The following is a 17,937-nucleotide window of genomic DNA, read 5'->3' on the forward strand; positions in this document are numbered from 1 at the left end:
AGCAGCTTCTCGCACTGCACACGCCTCCCGTGGGTCCCCTTCCTCTTAACTGTGGGTGGATTCTTAAGGGGCCAGCGATCCTGAATGCCCTAGGCATTGCCTGTAGAATTGTCGTGGTTCTTATACCACTATTTTAGTATATGGTTTGGTCCCCCCCTGGGGCCCATTGATTTCTGTGCTATTTATTGTGTTTAGAAATGCTTGTTTGAATTGTAACTTTGCCACTAGCCACATAAAGTGACTGTGGGATTCTGTCTAGAATAAATACATATATTTTATATATACCTGTGTGGGCTACTCTTTCATTTGGTTATTCAAGAGGTTATTATGGTAAAACAATAAGCTTAACACTCCTTCAAGACTTAGCCTGAAGGCTGCTCTCCACAGCTACCACTAGGATAGCTTTCTTTAAAGGTTGTCTTAAACCTACCATCAATAGGAGTCGAATTGGACTGGTGCAAGGTGTCCCTATAACTAGGAACAGCATATGCCAGGCCAACTTCTCACATTGGTGTGCAGCGGTTGGATTCAAGCTTGCCATTGTTTTACCAGATAACAAATTGAATTTCTAAAGTGGAAGCCACAAGGTACCAAAGGTACATATAAATTCAAGCTAGAATACAATAAGTTCTACTGAACTTGGAGTTGTGTGTAGAGGGTTTAGCACACCTTGACTACAACTCAAGAGAGGGTTCAGTAGGCCACACTTAGTGTAGGTAGATACATCACTACACTAAACATGTCTTCAGGTGGCACTAAGGCTATGGAAGGACCCCAGAGGGTCCCAGTAGATAAGTATGATAATTTCACCTTTGCAGAGCTCAGGGAAATGTGCACCCTTAGGGGACTGAAGACAGAAAGAGGTGCCAACACAAAACGTCTCAAGGAGATCCTGCTCATAGCAGACTTTATGGAGTCCATAGGATCCAGAGGGACGGACAGAGTGGGTGGGCACCCCTCAGAAGAGGACACTCCTAGAGTGGAATCTGAAGAGGAACAGGAAGAGGATGAAAATCCTGACCTGGAAGAAACAAACCACTCACAGCATGGAGGTGATGGCCCAAGAGGCACTCCCTCCACCCTTAAAAGGGGAGTGGTGGGTCCAAGAAGGAACAGATCCCCCTCAGTGGGATCCAACCATTCTAAGGGATCCAAAGGGTCCTCTGCCTCTTCTCAGAGAAGAGAAACCTCTCATGAGAGGAAATGCAGACTGATCAAATTTGAGCAGGCTAAGCTTGAGCTTAAAAGAGAACAGTTAGCATTAGACAGGGAAACCCTGGAGCTTCAGAAAGCTTCAAGAAAGTGGGGTCTAGAGATCCCTGGTGGCAGTGATGAAACCCCTAGAGTTAGAGAGAGAGTCCCTGACAATAGGAACCTCCACAAGATTGTGCCCCCCTATCAGAATGGGGATGATATCCACAAATGGATATCTGCTCTTGAAAGGGCCTGTAGAGTACAGAGGGTCCCTGTAGAGCAGTGGGCAGCAATCCTGTGGCTCTCCTTTTCAGATAAAGGGAGAGACAAGCTCCTCTCTGTAAGAGAAGAGGATGCTGATGATTATTATATCTTGAAAGATGCTTTAATAGATGGGTTTGGCTTAACCACTGATCAATACAGACTTAAGTTCAGAGACACCCAGAAAGCACAGAATCAAGATTGGGTAGACTTTGTGGATTGTGCAACCAAGGCACTGGAAGGTTGGTTAAATGGCAGTAAAGTTAATGATTATCAAGGATTGTATAATCTCATTATGAGGGAGCAGATTCTTAATAATTGTCAGAACCAACTTTTACACCAGCACCTGGTGGACTCTGATCTGACCTCTCCCCAAGAATTGGGAAAGAAGGCAGACAAATGGGTCAGAACCAGGATTAGGCCTAAGAACCAAGTTGGTGACCAGAAGAAGGATTCCACTAAGCCCAAAGAGAAAGGTGGGGATGATAAACAAGAAAAGTCCTCTGAAGGGCCCCAACAAACCAGTGCTGGGGGTGGGTCCCAAAATACTTCCTCTAATACCAAGAAACCATATTGCCATGTGTGTAAGAAACCTGGCCACTGGAAAACTGACTCCAGCTGTCCTAAGAATGGCAATAAAGAAAGTGTTCCTCCAAAACCAGCTCCAACACCTCCTGTTACTACTAGTAGTAATCCCCCAGGTGGTGGGAGTGCACCCAAAAACTTAGTTGGGTTCTCTTTGGGGACACCAGTGGACTCTGGCCTAGCCAGGTCCCCTGCATTAGCAACTATGGTCTGTGATGGTGGCATGGGGTTTGCCAACTTTACCATGAGCCCCAGTATTCTGGGCAGGTACAGACAAGAACCAATAATCAATGGTCAGAAGGCTGTGGCCTATAAGGACACAGGGGCCAGTGTCACCATGGTGACCAAGAGGCTAGTGCCCCTAGATCAGCTTTTACCTGGGTTTAGCTATCAGGTGACCAATATTGATGGAATCAGGACAGATCATCCCATGGCAGTGATAAATCTCAGCTGGGGAGGAGTCACTGGCCCCAAGAGAGTGGCAGTGTCCCCAAACTTGCCTGTAGATTGTCTACTGGGGAATGATCTAGAAATCTCAGCCTGGGCTGAGGTTGACCACATGGCCCATTTGAAAATGGTAGGAATCCCTGAGAGAGTGGATGAGACCCTGGGGGCCTCACCTCCACCCCAGGAGAGAATAGAAAGAGTGAAGCCTGAAACTAGGGATCACTCTACCCAAACAGAGAGCATAGGGGAAGAGGAACAGTCCTCCCCCCACCAGACTACAGGTAAGGGTCCAGTTTCTCAGGGAACTGACCCTGCCCCTTGTGAAGTAACTGCCCCAGATGTGGACAGGCTTGGCCTGCCCACCTCTCTGATGGCAGGGGATCCTTCCAAGGTGGTACCCAGTCTGGAGCAGGTATCCTGCCCCTCTCTACCCTGCCTCAGTCAGCCCAGGGCTGCAGAGGTCAGGGAGGTCAGTGGACCCTTATTGGGCCCCTGCCCAGAGGAACCCCCTCATCAACAGATTAGGGACACCCAGCAGAGTAGTTTCAGCCAGGTGAATATTCCTCTACAAACCGAGGGATCCCCCTTACCCCTAGGTATAGGCACCCCTCCAATGGATGTTGTTGAGCACAGGGAAACCTGGGGCCTAGCTGCCCCCAACCTTCCAGTGCCCTCCACTATTCCAGCCAAAGGGATCCAACCCCCAGCTGTAGGCAGCCAGAGGTTGACCCTTAGGGCCAGATATGACACAGTCATGGGCAGAAAGGCTTCCATAGTGGCCAGTGATCTGAGGAGGTTGAGACCAACCCAAGTAGGGTCTCACTTCCAGACTCAGACACCCCACCAGCCCACCTCTGACCCAAAAACCAATACAGGTAATTTCCCTAGACTTTGGAGAAACTCTAGAACCCCTTGGGGTAGGATTTCCCAAGTGGACCATGACACAGGGAGCAACCATGTTAGTACAGGTTCTTCCTTATATGGCCACTCAGGAAATAAAGGCTTATCTGGACAAGGTTAGCCTTATCTCCTTTCGTTTGGGGGGGGGTTATGTAGGAGAGTGGAATCTGACTAATGGTTGCCCCCAACTTTTTGCCTGGTATTTAAGTGGTTTTTGACTAGTCTGGCTGGGATCCTGCTATCCAGGACCCCAGCCTATCTGCTTTCTCCCTAAAACTGTTGTGAGTACTCTAGGTACAAACATAATTGGATGCTGGGCATGCCCTTCCAGTCCCTTGTAGATGGTACCCTAGGTACCCAGGGCATGGGTCCCCCAGTAGGCCTACCAGGGCTGCAGCACTTATTGTGCCACCCTGGGACAGCCACCCAAACTGACACCACCAGGCCACTACTGTAGCCTGGGTAAGGTGGTGCTAGCACCCCTTACAGGGACGTAGGTACCCTATGTCCCATACCATACAACACGTATACTCTCATAGGTCACCCCTATGGCAGGCCCTGGTAATCCTACAGGGCTGGGTGCTGAGGTATGTGTGAGGGGGGACCCCTACGTGAGTAGGACCTCTCTGCAACCTTCGTGAAATCGTTACTGGGTTGTTTGTAGTGTAGCCATACCATATACTCTTAACCGCATTATAAGTTATTGCGTCATCGCTGTAACTTGGGAATGGCTACACCGAACCATATCGTGTTTGGTGTCAAACATGAAGGAATCATACCCCCAGTCCAGCCATGGGCATGGGGGCACGATTCCCCCTTGCTAGGAGGGTGATATGGGAAAAGCGGTAGAATTTGGAAACCAATTTAAAAGTGCACATGTACCACAAAATGGCTACTGTTCGCCACCTACACGACTCTGGCTGGCTGTTGCTGGGGAAAACCCCAGCCTCGCCATCTGGACAATAGGGCTCCTGTGGCAGGGAGGTGCCAGCACCTCCCCAGACAGGATATGTGGATTGGAACAGGGTGGGTGCACCAAAAGTCCATTCAGAGTTGCACGTAGGCAGCTGCAGAGCCCCAATTCTGCATACACCGCCTGGAACCGGTTCAGGGGCATCCTGCCCCTCGCCCAGGCGGGAAACACACAAAGGGGAGTGGGTGTAGCCACCCTTTCCCGCCTCTACTCTGATTGGTAGGCTCTATTTTGGACCATCCCCTAATCTTGGGGATATATGGGAATAACTTTGCCCTAGAGCCTTAGATTCGTACAGGACTTCACAGAACTGACCTTCGACGAGCTGCTGCCCAGCTGACTGAAGAAATCTCCCTTGGGATAAAGGAGTTATCCCCCTGCTTGGCAGGCACCTAAAAGACTACAAGATACCCGGTTGGAACTTCGTTGCTCTCACGACCTTCGACGCCTTCCAGCAACCTCGAGGTGGGTCTCCAGTGCATCCCAGCGTCCTGTGAGTGTGCCCAGCAAGTCTGAGCACCCTGGACCACGTGGGTGTCGAGATCCCCGCATACCCCGAGACACCGGCCACCTCTTGTCCAGCACACGACCCCGACCAGTGGGGAAGTTGTGCTTTGGCCCATTCTTGAGCCAACCTTCAAGCAGCATTTGTGCCGACTCTCAGCTCCCTGGCCCGCTCCGGTGGCCCGTGGGAGCACTTTTACGCACTCCATTTTGCTGCCTTCCGCGGTCCCTTGTCTCTCGACTTGTGGGCCTTGACGGAGGACAAACTTCCTTTCTAAGAGTTCCCCTGGTTGCTCCAGGCCTGCTCTACGCTCCCTGCAAAGGAGAGCACCCTCAGACCTCGTGGGTCTGCACCAGCAGCTGCTTTGTTCATCTTGCGTGGGTTGCGGTTGCCAATGCTTAGTGGATCCAATCGGGACACTAACACCGCAGCGACCCTCAGCCGACGTGGGACAGTCGCCCTCCAGAAGCTGGCCTTCCTTGAAGCCTCCCGGAGCCCGTGACTGCAGAGCCCAGCTGTACCTTCCACACCTGAAGCACCCGACATCCACGAGCTCCTTCCTGTGAGCTCCCTGGTCACTGTGCTGTGACCCAGACTCTGTCCCCTCTGCTTTCAGGTTCATCTTTGTCTTTTCTTCAACTTTAATCTTCACGACTTCAGCGACACTTCCAGCTAGCAGCAGTTTGGACTCCTTTTCCATAGAAAATCAGCCCGCGACCCGACACCAGAATCGACCTATGCACCCGGCTTCCCTGGGGCAGGTAACAGTGGTACTTCGGTACTCCCGTGGTGGTGGGCTCTCCAAAGCCTTAAGTCTCAAGCCTTAACTTTGTACTGTTGTTAGAAGTGTCCTTAAACCTTAATTATTCAACCGCGACATTCTCCATAGGCTAACATTGCGATCCCGACAGCAGCTTCTCGCACTGCACACGCCTCCCGTGGGTCCCCTTCCTCTTAACTGTGGGTGGATTCTTAAGGGGCCAGCGATCCTGAATGCCCTAGGCATTGCCTGTAGAATTGTCGTGGTTCTTATACCACTATTTTAGTATATGGTTTGGTCCCCCCCTGGGGCCCATTGATTTCTGTGCTATTTATTGTGTTTAGAAATGCTTGTTTGAATTGTAACTTTGCCACTAGCCACATAAAGTGACTGTGGGATTCTGTCTAGAATAAATACATATATTTTATATATACCTGTGTGGGCTACTCTTTCATTTGGTTATTCAAGAGGTTATTATGGTAAAACAATAAGCTTAACACTCCTTCAAGACTTAGCCTGAAGGCTGCTCTCCACAGCTACCACTAGGATAGCTTTCTTTAAAGGTTGTCTTAAACCTACCATCAATAGGAGTCGAATTGGACTGGTGCAAGGTGTCCCTATAACTAGGAACAGCATATGCCAGGCCAACTTCTCACAGATGTACACCAGAAGGAGAACAATATATCGTAGCATGCATTTTTTTCAATAGGTCTAGACCCAACAGATTCTCACCGCAACCATTCGTCAACAGAAGTGGAGCTTCCAAATCATAAGGGCCAACTGAAATAGGCAAGGGGCAAGAAACTGGATTGCAAACAGGGGCGCCAGAAAACCCTACAGAAACATTCGTTAAGCCAGACAAAGGTGCCCCAGGGAGTTTCGAATGAATGATAGAACTTCTCATTGCCCCAGTATCTAGAAGAAATGGCTCTGAAACACCCATTGTAGTGACGTTAACATAAGGTCCATTCTGATCTACTGGAATCAACACAACTCCCTTACTTTGTCCATGGCTGTCCTAGTTAGCATGAAGACTTTCATTCTCGCCTTCAATATAATGGCCTTCATTGTAATACTGTGCAGACCTAACATTTTGCTGATCAAAGTAGTTCACGGAATTGGGAGAAGGAAGGGCACGCTGTTCTTGAGTCAACACATCCCGACCTCTACCTCTGTTTGCTGACTGGAGGCCAGCACGACCTCATGGAGCAGATAATGCTCCATTTCGCTGTAATAAAACCGGACAATTGTTCTTAAAATGACCTTCCTCTCTACAATAGGCACATTGATTAGGTCCTAACAAAGGTCGCGGAATGTATGGCTCAGGTTTTTGATACAACCTCTGGAACTGCGGAGGCTGTTGAAATTGAGGCTGAGCATAACGTGGAGGATAGGCTTGTTGCAAGAGAACCTTCGTATTTAATTCTTTCGTCTTTTTCTCTTGCTTTTCTTTTTCTTCCTTATCTCTGTTTTCATAATATTGCGCAGTAGCCAATATCTGGGCAGAAGAAGAAACTGCCCATGAACTTTCAGAATCTTTTAATTTGTGTGACAGCTCGGGAAGCAAATTGAATACGAATTTGTCCACAAATAATCGCTGTCCACCCTCTGTAGCCATATCTTGACCACTGTGGTCGATAAATGTCTCCTCGAAATGAGTAAAGAAATCAGAGACACTTTCATCTTTCTTTTGTTTGCATGCTGCCAGTTTATCCCAATTAACTCTCAATGCAGGCATCATAGTTTTCATTAAGGTAATAATCCTACCAGGAAATTCTGAAATCAAAGCGTCAGGCTTTGCGCCACCCACTTGGTCTCTATCTGTAGTAGTTATAACATCCCAAGTAGCACCTAGTTCCTGAGCGTGATCCTCTCTACGATTCTTAGCCCATATTGTCTGTGGGACTACATTTCCCATTAGCATATCAATATCAGCTAGGTTCATGATGCAAGCATCAACTGTCTGTGATGATTCTTTATAATAACCTGAAGGGGTTTTATGAGGATCCGGTAGAGTCTGCTTAAGGGCCAAGACTTCAGATCTCTTCCAAGGGACATGTACCCATATGCGCTGGAAATGAGCAGGGATACGTGGATTAGCACCTACTCCCGCTACCGCCTCCTTCCATACTGGAGGAACCTCTCTCATAGGATAATTTTTCAGTGTCAGTTTAACTGACGGATCAGAATCAAGGAAAACCTGAGAGGACAATGGGGATCTATAAGAAATAAGTGTCCTTACAGCTTTCTCAACTTTAGAACCCACAATAAGTCCTTTATCAAAATCGGTCTGGACCTCTAACAGATCTTGTGGGATCGGACTCAAACTCACATCTTCCCATTCTTTAATGAGGGTGTCGCACTTTGTATTAAAAACATATCTTTGCGTAGGCGCATTCCATTGTGAGAAAGTAGGCATGATATCAAGCACACTGTATTGAGGACCCTTTTTGATCCATTTACGTGCAAGAGAGTCCAACTTCTCTCGTTCCTCAAAATCTGGGAACTGACTACGAGACTGTCTCCGAGCAAAAGCCGGAGACACATTTAAAGCTCCGAAGAAAGGAGATAGAATACCAGTGACTGTGTCTGTGAGACGCTTACGCACAGACGGAGAATTAGACATGAGAATTCGAGACAGAGTATTAGGAGAACTGACAGGTGGAGAACCGATAATTGCAGGAGGAGCAGAAGGCAAAGGAGATCTAAGATCAGGAGATGAGGAAAAGGAAGTCGAAGTTAACGGTAAAACCGGCAAGGGCGGTAATACTGGAGGAGGCAAATGCGGAAGAGCCGGAACAGGCGGAGGTACCGCTGGCGGCTGGACAGGCTGTAATGGCTGAGGTGCATTGGCACTTTGTGCATAGGGCGGAGGCAACCTTAATAAGTGGGACATTAGGGGATCTTCTTCTATATCTTTCTTATTATCAGAAGGGGAAACAGGCAACACCGGATAGCATTTATCTACCGCCATACGATGCCGTCTTTCTGAAATTTCAGTCGCATTGTCAATTTCATCGTCTTTAAACTGTTGGGCAGCCTGTATAATTGTCATACCCTGTGCTTTTCTATCTCGTTTTGCTTGCTTAATTTCTTTCTGTTTGGCTTCCTTACGCCAAAGGCAGAAAGAGTTAAACATTGCTGGCCGGGCTTTTCTTTTAAATAAAACTGCTTCTAATTGTCTAGCACATCAGGATCAAAACTACCATTTTCTGGCCATTTTAGAACACCATCTTTCTTCGTGTATCGGGTCCATGTCTCGTTAAAGGCAATGGGGCCAATACCATGTTTTGAATAGAGCTCATATGTGGGAGTTCCAACCGAAGGAATCGGACAAGAGTCCTCAAGTCGGGAATCACTATTACAACCAAAGCAACAAATTCTTCCAAACTTAGTCAGACCAGGCATCTCGAGATATCACTGGACTGTTCACAAACTTCAAGGGGGTAAAACTCAGTTTAAGCAGTACAAATGCACTTACCCTCGGCTTCAACTATTGCAACAGTTGAATCTAAGGACAACAAAATACCCAAGAAAACAAAGAACAAATTGTGGGCGCGACCCACGAAGATACTTAACTGAGGACGTCTTCTTACACCAACAGAGGCCCGTCTATCGTCTCGCCTTACCATACATCATCAAAGGAAGGGCCAAGGCAGGGCGGCAGTCAGGGCAGCTGTCGTCAGTAGCCGTCAGGAAGGAGTAACCGCGCTGCAAAAGACCTTCGGACCACTTTCGACATACAGGGGTCGCTTAATGTGGCTCGCGAACCCTCTGGAATTTTCTTGCGGGGTTCCTCACGACCTTCAGGCAGAACCGGTACCACTGAAGCCGCCCCACGTTGGGTGCCAGTTGAAGAACCAGAACCTTTTGGGCCTGGCGGCGCAGGGTACGCCCAAGTCTCTGGAGTTCTCCTGCCCAGCTACACAGAGACACGGGACACTCTGTCGGCATTAAAAGATCAGATTTATTTAGCTGCAGCTAGTACAGTTATCCCAGAAGTACAAACAGTAGGTTCTCAGGAGACTGCCACTTCACTCTGTGGCGCACAGGGTTATATACTATATAGTGTTCATATACATTAACCAAATGCACTCCCAGAACATACAAGAAAGAGCCAATAAGGAGAGTTGGAAAACAGGATAGAACCAATAGGAGAAATTGGAAAACAAAAGTGTCAGATGACTCGAAGAAAACTCTCCTCCAACTATGTTTGTCACCCCTCCCTCAAGCTAATTCATTAACAGATTCGTAACTAACTTGCAGGTGGCGAGATACGTTTGTGTGTGTTGGAGGACAGTTGTGAAACGAGAGAATGCTAGCAGAAGACAGTGAAGGCCGGATGATAAGATAAAATCAGGAAAAAATAGTGTGAATCAACAGATAGTTGAGATGGGGATTAGGAAAGCCAGACACCAGCTTTGTAAATAAAGGCAGAAAGCGTATTTCGACACCAGGCTGCAGAAAAAGCAGAATAGACTTTGCTCGCCGTGCTGCCTGAGTGATGGCAACATAAAATGGCGGCGGAGCACAAAATGGTGGGTCGATTCGATCGCAATCAGAAATCGAATTCCTCAGAGGCTTATACGGAAGTTTAAGTTGCGGCTTCCTGCACCTTTCTGGGTTTGTGAACAGGTTTATACTGGGACCGCGTCTTCCGTACTAACATGTATGATTGGATTATGCTTCAGGCACCGAGGTCTATGGTTGTGAGGACGGTGTCCATTGCTTGTATTCTTGAGCATGGTGCAGAGCTTAGATCACTCAAGCATGGCTGAAGTGACTTTTGTTTCTAATTCTCTATTTCTTTATTTGTTTCACCACTGCCATGCAAAATATTAACTCTGTTTTAAGAGCCTGTAGTTCTTTTTTTCCCCAGTTTAATGCACACAATGTATTTTCAAGTTAGTCACACATATTTTTTGTGTTTATTGATCTGTGTTACAACTACAATAGCCATTGTATACACTTTGTGGGATTACTATTGACAACAAATTTTATTCACTGTTTATCACCAACTTTTGCACTTTTACAGGAACTGGATGCTGCCTTGAGTCGTTTGTACCGAGGTTTAAGGTAGTTCAAGCATTCACCTGACAATTCGGGTAAGATGCCACATGTTAATTTTGTAATCCTTTACATGCATTGTATTTTTAACTTTGCATAACAGGGGTATGTGTTTGTTTGTTAAAACACACTTTTTTTGTTTTCCTTTTTTAGGGAACTTGAAGGCCAGTATGCCTAAAGTTTGAGGGATTTATCACTCCACCTGCTGGTTTGGTATAAAAAGTTTTGGTAACATTGTCTCTTGAGTACACAAGTGGTTACTGGTACTCTATGTTCTGCACTTTTGTGGCCCTGATAAAGGCCGCTGCATCCTTAATGGAGCCTTAGGCTGAAACATGTCGACCTTTGTTCACTCAGTTTTGACAGATTGAATCCTCCTTTGTCACAGCTATTTTCCTTTTATCCTAGCCGGTGTATGCATTATTAAATTGATTGGCCTACATTGAGCTAGTTTTAATCACTGTTACACTTTCCATTTAGCCCCCTGCCCACACCTTGCTCATCTAGAGATTTAGTCTACCTCACACTTTCTCTCAAAACATCCCTGAGCTCCTCCCTCTCAGTGAGGGGGTTGTAGCTCGCGCTGCGACTAGGATCGCAGGGCAAGGAGATCCCCTATGATTAAGCATGCCACCCTCGGTGAGGGGAATCGTTCTGAGAAAAGGATACCACCATACTTTATTGATGTAGTAGACCAAGTGACCTATTATTGTGTTTTCTAGAAACAGAAGATGAACAGGACTCTAAGAGATGATTGCTTTCTGTAGTTACCCATGGCCGTCGATTCACCAGAATGTCAGCTGAAGTAACATCACATGCTCTTTGACCCCAGTGACATCACCGTTAGTGACATCATATGACCTTTGATGTCTTCCTAACAGTGATGCCATGTGACTTTTGTCCCTGGTGATGTCACAGGAAATAAATCACCAAAGGAACAAACTCTACAATTACTGCAAAATTAATAAAATAGTTCCCATGTCTCTTCCATTAACCATCTCTACCTCTCACAGCTCTGCCTCACAATCCATTTCACCTACATAGCTGCTATCTTTTTATAGCTTCCCTTCCCCATCTTCCTCTAACCTCCAACTTCTCAGGTCATACTCATCACTTTAACAGTTTTTCTATACCACCCTGTGATGCATTCTCCTCTCCCAGTTCACCTCTCAACCACACCTTTGTTGTAACCAATTCTCTCTCTCATTCTCACAGTTCCATTACCTGTTCCCTCTCACTACCACTTCCCATCACTATTGTTCACATATATTTTTCAACATATCTCCCCCTCATTCTCTCATCTCTGTATCAGACAGGTTCCCTCTCTTCTTTTTCCTTTGTCTGCTCGCCCTTCACTCTCATTTGAGTCCAGCATATGCCTCTTAATTCAAACTTCATCACTCTAATTTGCTTCAGACGTTAACCATCAACTCTCCCAGTTTCCCCCTTGACTCCATCTCTCTCATTATTGCTGTCAGCCCCAGTTCCATTAGACCAGCAGGTCATGAGTTCTCTGTTTGCACCCATACAATCTTCCGACTTATCTTTGACAGCTAAGTATAGCTATTTCTTGGTTCACGCTTTCTAAACATCTGCTATATCTCCCTTATTGCTCCACCACCGCAACTGCCGCAATCATTCTCTGACATCAATCTTCCAGATTCCATCTTCCTCTGTTAGGCTGTTTCTTCAATAACTCCCCTCTTACCTCCACCTTTCCAAGTTTTCATCTCCGCTCCCTCTTGCTCCTGTGTCATCTCTCACTATTCTAAGAAATGAAAAGTTTGACATCCGCAGAAGGTACTGTGGTCTGGCGAAAGATGTCAACCATCTCAGGGACACCCTGAAGGTTCTGGGTCTGTTGCACCCAATGCACCCCCACACACATGAAAGGCAAGTCAGAGACTAGGAGCATTATGACGATGGCTCCCTGCGCCTCAGAATTACAGAGGTGTGGTTCACTCCGTGGGTTAGGTATCATTACTGGGCATTACGAGGTGTAGACCGATGGTACCTTCAGAAATATGGAATTATGCATGAAATCAGGAATATTGCACCGTATTTACCAGCCAGTTCCCTATTTCTATACGTAGTTTCACCCAATCCTTTCAGCTATTATCAGTGGCTGACATTTCTGGGCCAAATGCACCAGCTCTTTGGAGTTACCATGAATCTTGTAACCCCAATCAGGCTAGTCTGCTGTTACTGGCCCCATAAGGATTACCATGGGACGTGCAATGAAGCCCTCAAAGATTTGTCTTGCTGGAATTTCTTTAATCTCCTGGCAGCAGAGTAAGTGAGAATGCTCTGCCCGGGTTGGTGGCTATTGGCCACTCCTAGGAATGCCTCTATACCTTCCTTGTAAGGCCAATGAGGAGCATGGTGATCTATCCAACCCTGCCTGCCTCCTGCTTCAGAAAATGTTCTTTGCTTTTGCATCAAAAGGGCAACACTAAACAGTGGGAACCAGCACCTTGGGGTCAGATGTTTGTAACAACTCTGCACGATAGCATCATTTTAATTCATTAGCTTGTGTTGCATTTCAGAATGTCTGTTTCTAAAAAGAATACATTTTTGAAAATTGTTGCAAAGTCTAATAAAAGAAAATGTTCCGGTTTGGGGGCGGGGGGGGGGGGGGGCAGTAGAAAGTAAACAGGACTCATTACCGCCCCGTTTTCTTATTTGTTCCTGGCACTACTTTTAAATCGCAGAGGTTACAAGGGGAGTGCCAGGGGCTGCCTGTGACGAGCTAGGGATAGGAGCTGCTGTCACTAGTGACCTTGATTGACAATCATGGAAAGTCTTCCTGATCTCACAGTAGTCTCCCATGCATAGCTGCCAAGGTTTCAGCTTGCTTATGTGTGACATTTCCATCATTTCAGTGTAATTATGAGTGACATTCAACGACTATGAGTGACACTTTCTCACGAGAAAAATTCAAGCAATGGAGATGAGGGAAACATAAATATCAGAAATTGCACCCATTTGAGCAACAAGAAACTCTAAGAAGACCGGTAGACGAAGTCTAAGACCCTAGGTAGAGTGTAAAATTGTCAGTGCGAAAGGGTACCTAAGTCTCGTCAACAGTGCATGGACAGGGAGATGTATAATAAGCACACACAGATCTGCCAAGAGTATATATAAGGAGATGCAAAAGGCGCAGAACACAGACACACACGTGAGATGGGGGGGAGTTGGGGATTGTTTATTGTAACAATGAGAAAACGGTGTTATCAATAATGGGGATTGCTGTCCCAAACGGGATATGACTTGTTAAACTTATTCTATTGAACAAATCAATACAACCATATTGTAGCGGAACTGTATTGTGTATATGTAAATGTGCTATAAGAAAGAAATAAGGTTGCTGCAAAAATGTAACATGTTGGTATATGATGTAAAAGATCTCGAAAACCAATAAAATATGTTTAAAAAAAAAAAAAAGAAACTCTAAGAAGACCCTAAAACAGCTGGAAAGCACCTGAAATGGAAGGGCACTGATCGTATTGTTAAACAAATGTAACAAAGGTGGGCCCACCTACAGGCAACTTCTAGAAAGCTGTGATTTTAAGTGTGAAAAGCAGACACACTAATGACCCCTGCTTTGTAATGTGCAGCTGCCAGGGGCGCAATGCCCACTGGGCTGAAAGGGCCCACCTCTCATCGAGTGCCTTAGCCCTGCCTATGAAGCTTAGGCTTCAAGGAACACCAGCAGTGTTTGAGCTGTCATGGGCTTAGGCCGGGCAGGGGTTTATGCCTCAGACTCAGTTCTGTCTGGTCAAAATGCCCACTCATTATAGGGTGGCTGGTGGGCTCTGTGGTCTAAATTATTGAGTGACTGCTTCTTTGAATAGCCACCCATAAAGCCCCGTAAAACCAAAAGAAAAATAGAAAAGAGAAAATTGTCTGCAAGTCTTTTCTATTTACTGTACCTGGTTATCCTTGGTAGTATAACCCCTCTGTGTTCTGCTTAACGCTCTCCGAAGAACAATACTGTACCAGAGGACAGCTATGGTGATCTTTCTTGCAACTATATTGTGTTCTGGGGGGGGCGTGTTTGCATTTTGCAAGTGTTTTTCATGTTCTTAAAGCACCTGCTGCCCCGTCCTTTCCTGCTGCTATTCTCAAGCAACTACAAAATGTCAAGATAAGGTTAACTCCTGTGATTAATGTTCTTCTTGAGTTTGCACAGGTTACCCAGTAGTTTTCACAGGTTAGCATGGAGTCTGCACAGGTGAGTCTAAAGTGTGCACGGATTATCTAGGAGTTTGCACAGGTTAGTCTGCAGTTTGCACAGGTTAACCAGGAGTTTCCACAGGTTAGCCTGGAAATTGCACAAGGTAGCCTGGGGCCTGGAGTTTGCACAGGTTAGTCTGGAGTTTGCACAGGTCAGCCTAGAGTGTGCACAGGTTAGCCTGGAGTTTGCACAGGTTAACCAGGAGTTTGCACAGGTTAGCCTGGAGATTGCACAAGGTAGCCTGGGGCCTGGAGTTTGCACAGGTTATCCTCGAGTTTGCACAGGTCAGCCTAGAGTGTGCACAGGTTAGCCTGGAGTTTGCACAGGTTATCCAGGAGTTTGCACATGTTATCCTGTAGTTTGCACAGGTTAGCCTGGAGCTTGCACATGGTATCCAGGAGTTTGCTCATGTTATCCTGGAGTTTTGTACAGGTTATCGAGGACTTTGCACAGGTTATCCAGGAGTTTGCAAATGTTCTCCTGGAGATTGCACAGGTTATCTTGGAGATCTCACACGTTAGCCTGGTTAGCCTGTAGCTTGCAAAGTTTAGCATGGAGTTTGCACACGTTATCCAGGAGTTTGCACAGGTTATCCAGGAGTTTGCACAGGTTATCCAGAAGTTTGTACAGGTTAGCCAGGAGTTTGCACAGGTAATCCTGGAGATGGCACACATTAGCCTGGTTAGCTAGGAGCTTAGCATGGAGTTTGAACAGGTTATCCAGGAGTTTGCAAATGTTATCCAGGAGTTTGCACAGGTTACCCTGGAGTTTGCACAGGTTATTCAGGATTTTGCTCAGGTTATCCTGGAGTTTGCACAGGTTATCCAGGAGTTTACACAGGTTATCTTGGAGTTTGTACATGTTAGCCAGGAGTTTGCAGATGTTATCCTGGAGATTGCACAGATTATCCAGGAGTTTACACAGGTTATCCAGGAGTTTACACATGTTATCCTGTAGTTTGCATAGGTTAGCCTGGAGTTTTGTAGAGGTTATTATCGTGGAGTTTGCACAGGGTAGCCAGGAGTTTGCACAGGTTATCCTGGAGATCGCACAAGTTAGCCTGGTTGGCCTGGAGCTTGCACAGTTTAGCATGGAGTTTGAACAGGTTATCCAGGAGTTTGCACAGGTTATCCAGGAGTTTGCACAGGTTATCCAGGAGTTTGCACAGGTTATCCTGGAGATCGCACACGTTAGCCTGGTTAGTCTGTAGCTTACAAAGGTTAGTATGGAGTTTGCACAAGTTATCCAGGAGTTTGCACAGGTTATCCAGGAGTTTGCACAGGTCATCCTGAAGTTGGTACAGGTTATCCAGGAGTTTGCACAGGTTATCCTGGAGATCACACACATTAGCCTGGTTAGCCTGGAGCTTAGCATGGAGTTTGAACATGTTATCCAGGAGTTTGCACATGTTATCCAGGAGTTTGCACAGGTTACCCTGGAGTTTGCACAGGTTATCCAGGAGTTTGCTCAGGTTACCCTGGAGTTTGCACAGGTTATCCAGGAGTTTACACAGGTTATAATGGAGTTTGCACATGTTCTCCTGGAGATTGCACAGGTTATCCTGGAGATCTCACACATTAGTCTGGTTAGCCTGTAGCTTGCAAAGTTTAGAATGGAGTTTGCCCAGGTTATCCAGGAGTTTGCACAGGTTATCCAGGAGTATGCACAGGTCATCCTGAAGTTTGTACAGGTTATCCAGGAGTTTGCACAGGTTATCCTGGAGATCACACACATTAGCCTGGTTAGCCTGGAGCTTAGCGTGGAGTTTGAACAGGTTATCCAGGAGTTTGCACATGTTATCCAGGAGTTTGCACAGGTTACCCTGGAGTTTGCACAGGTTATCCAGGAGTTTGTTCAGGTTACCCTGGAGTTTGCACAGGTTATCCAGGAGTTTACACAGGCTATAATGGAGTTTGCACATGTTCTCCTGGAGATTGCACAGGTTATCCTGGAGATCTCACACGTTAGCCTGGTTAGCCTGGAGCTTGCACGGTTTAGCATGGAGTTTGCACAGGTTATCTAGAGGTTTGCACAGTTTATCCAGGAGTTTGCACAGGTTATCCAGGAGTTTGCACAGGTTATCCTGAAGTTTGTACAGGTTATCCAGGAGTTTGCACAGGTTGTTCTGGAGATCTCCCACATTAGCCTGGAGCTTAGAATGGAGTTTGCACAGGTTATCCAGGAGTGTGCACTGGTTATCGAGGAGCTAGCACAGGTTATCCTGGAGTTTGCACAGGTTATCCAGGAGTTTGCTCAGGTTACCCTGGAGTTTGCACAGGTTATCCAGGAGTTTGCACAGGTTATCCAGGAGTTTGCACAGATTATACTGGAGTTGTGTACAGGTTGTCCTGGAGATTGCACAGGTATCCAGGTGTTTGCACAGGTTATCCTGAACTTTGTACAGGTTATCCAGGAGTTTGCATGGGTTATCCTGGAGATAGCACACATTAGCCTGGAGCTTGCACAGGTTACATGGAGTTTGCACAGGTTATCCAGTTTGTACAGGTAATCCAGGAGTTTGCACAGGTTATCCAGGAGTTTGCACAGGTTACCCTGGAGTTTGTACAGGTTATCCTGGAGCATGCACAGGTTTTCCAGGAGTTTGCACATGTTATCCTGGAGATTGCACAGGTTATCTAGGAATTTGCACAGATTATCCAGGATCTTGCACATGTTATCCTGTAGTTTGCACAGGTTAGTCTGGAGCTTGCACATGGTATCCAGGAGTTTGCACAGGTTAACCAGGAGTTTCCACAGGTTATCCAGGAGTTTGTACAGGTTATTCTGGAGATCGTTCACATTAGCCAGGAGCTTAGCATGGAGTTTGCACAGGTTATCCAGGAGTTTGCACAGGTTATCCAGGAGTTTCCACAGGTTAAACTGGAGTGTGCACAGGTTATCCAGGTGTTTGCTCAGGTTACCCTGGAGTTTGCACAGGTTATCCAGGAGTTTGCACAAGTTATCTGGGAGTCTGCACATGTAGCCAGGAGTTTGAAAATGTTATCCAA

General features: G+C 46.5%; 1 long non-coding RNA gene across 1 annotated transcript in view; it reads left to right on the plus strand.

The window, feature by feature from the left end:
* LOC146785175 (uncharacterized) overlaps window positions 1–17,937 on the plus strand; it is a 224,897-nt gene that overhangs the window by 103,404 nt on the left and 103,556 nt on the right. Inside the window, exons 3-4 of the long non-coding RNA XR_014970563.1 lie at window positions 10,661–10,730; window positions 10,846–10,905. This is a non-coding gene — a long non-coding RNA (uncharacterized LOC146785175). The remainder of the gene's footprint in view (window positions 1–10,660; window positions 10,731–10,845; window positions 10,906–17,937) is intronic.

Source organism: Triturus cristatus, chromosome 11 (genome assembly GCF_964204655.1).
Source record: "Triturus cristatus chromosome 11, aTriCri1.1, whole genome shotgun sequence".
Lineage (NCBI taxonomy): Eukaryota > Metazoa > Chordata > Amphibia > Caudata > Salamandridae > Triturus > Triturus cristatus.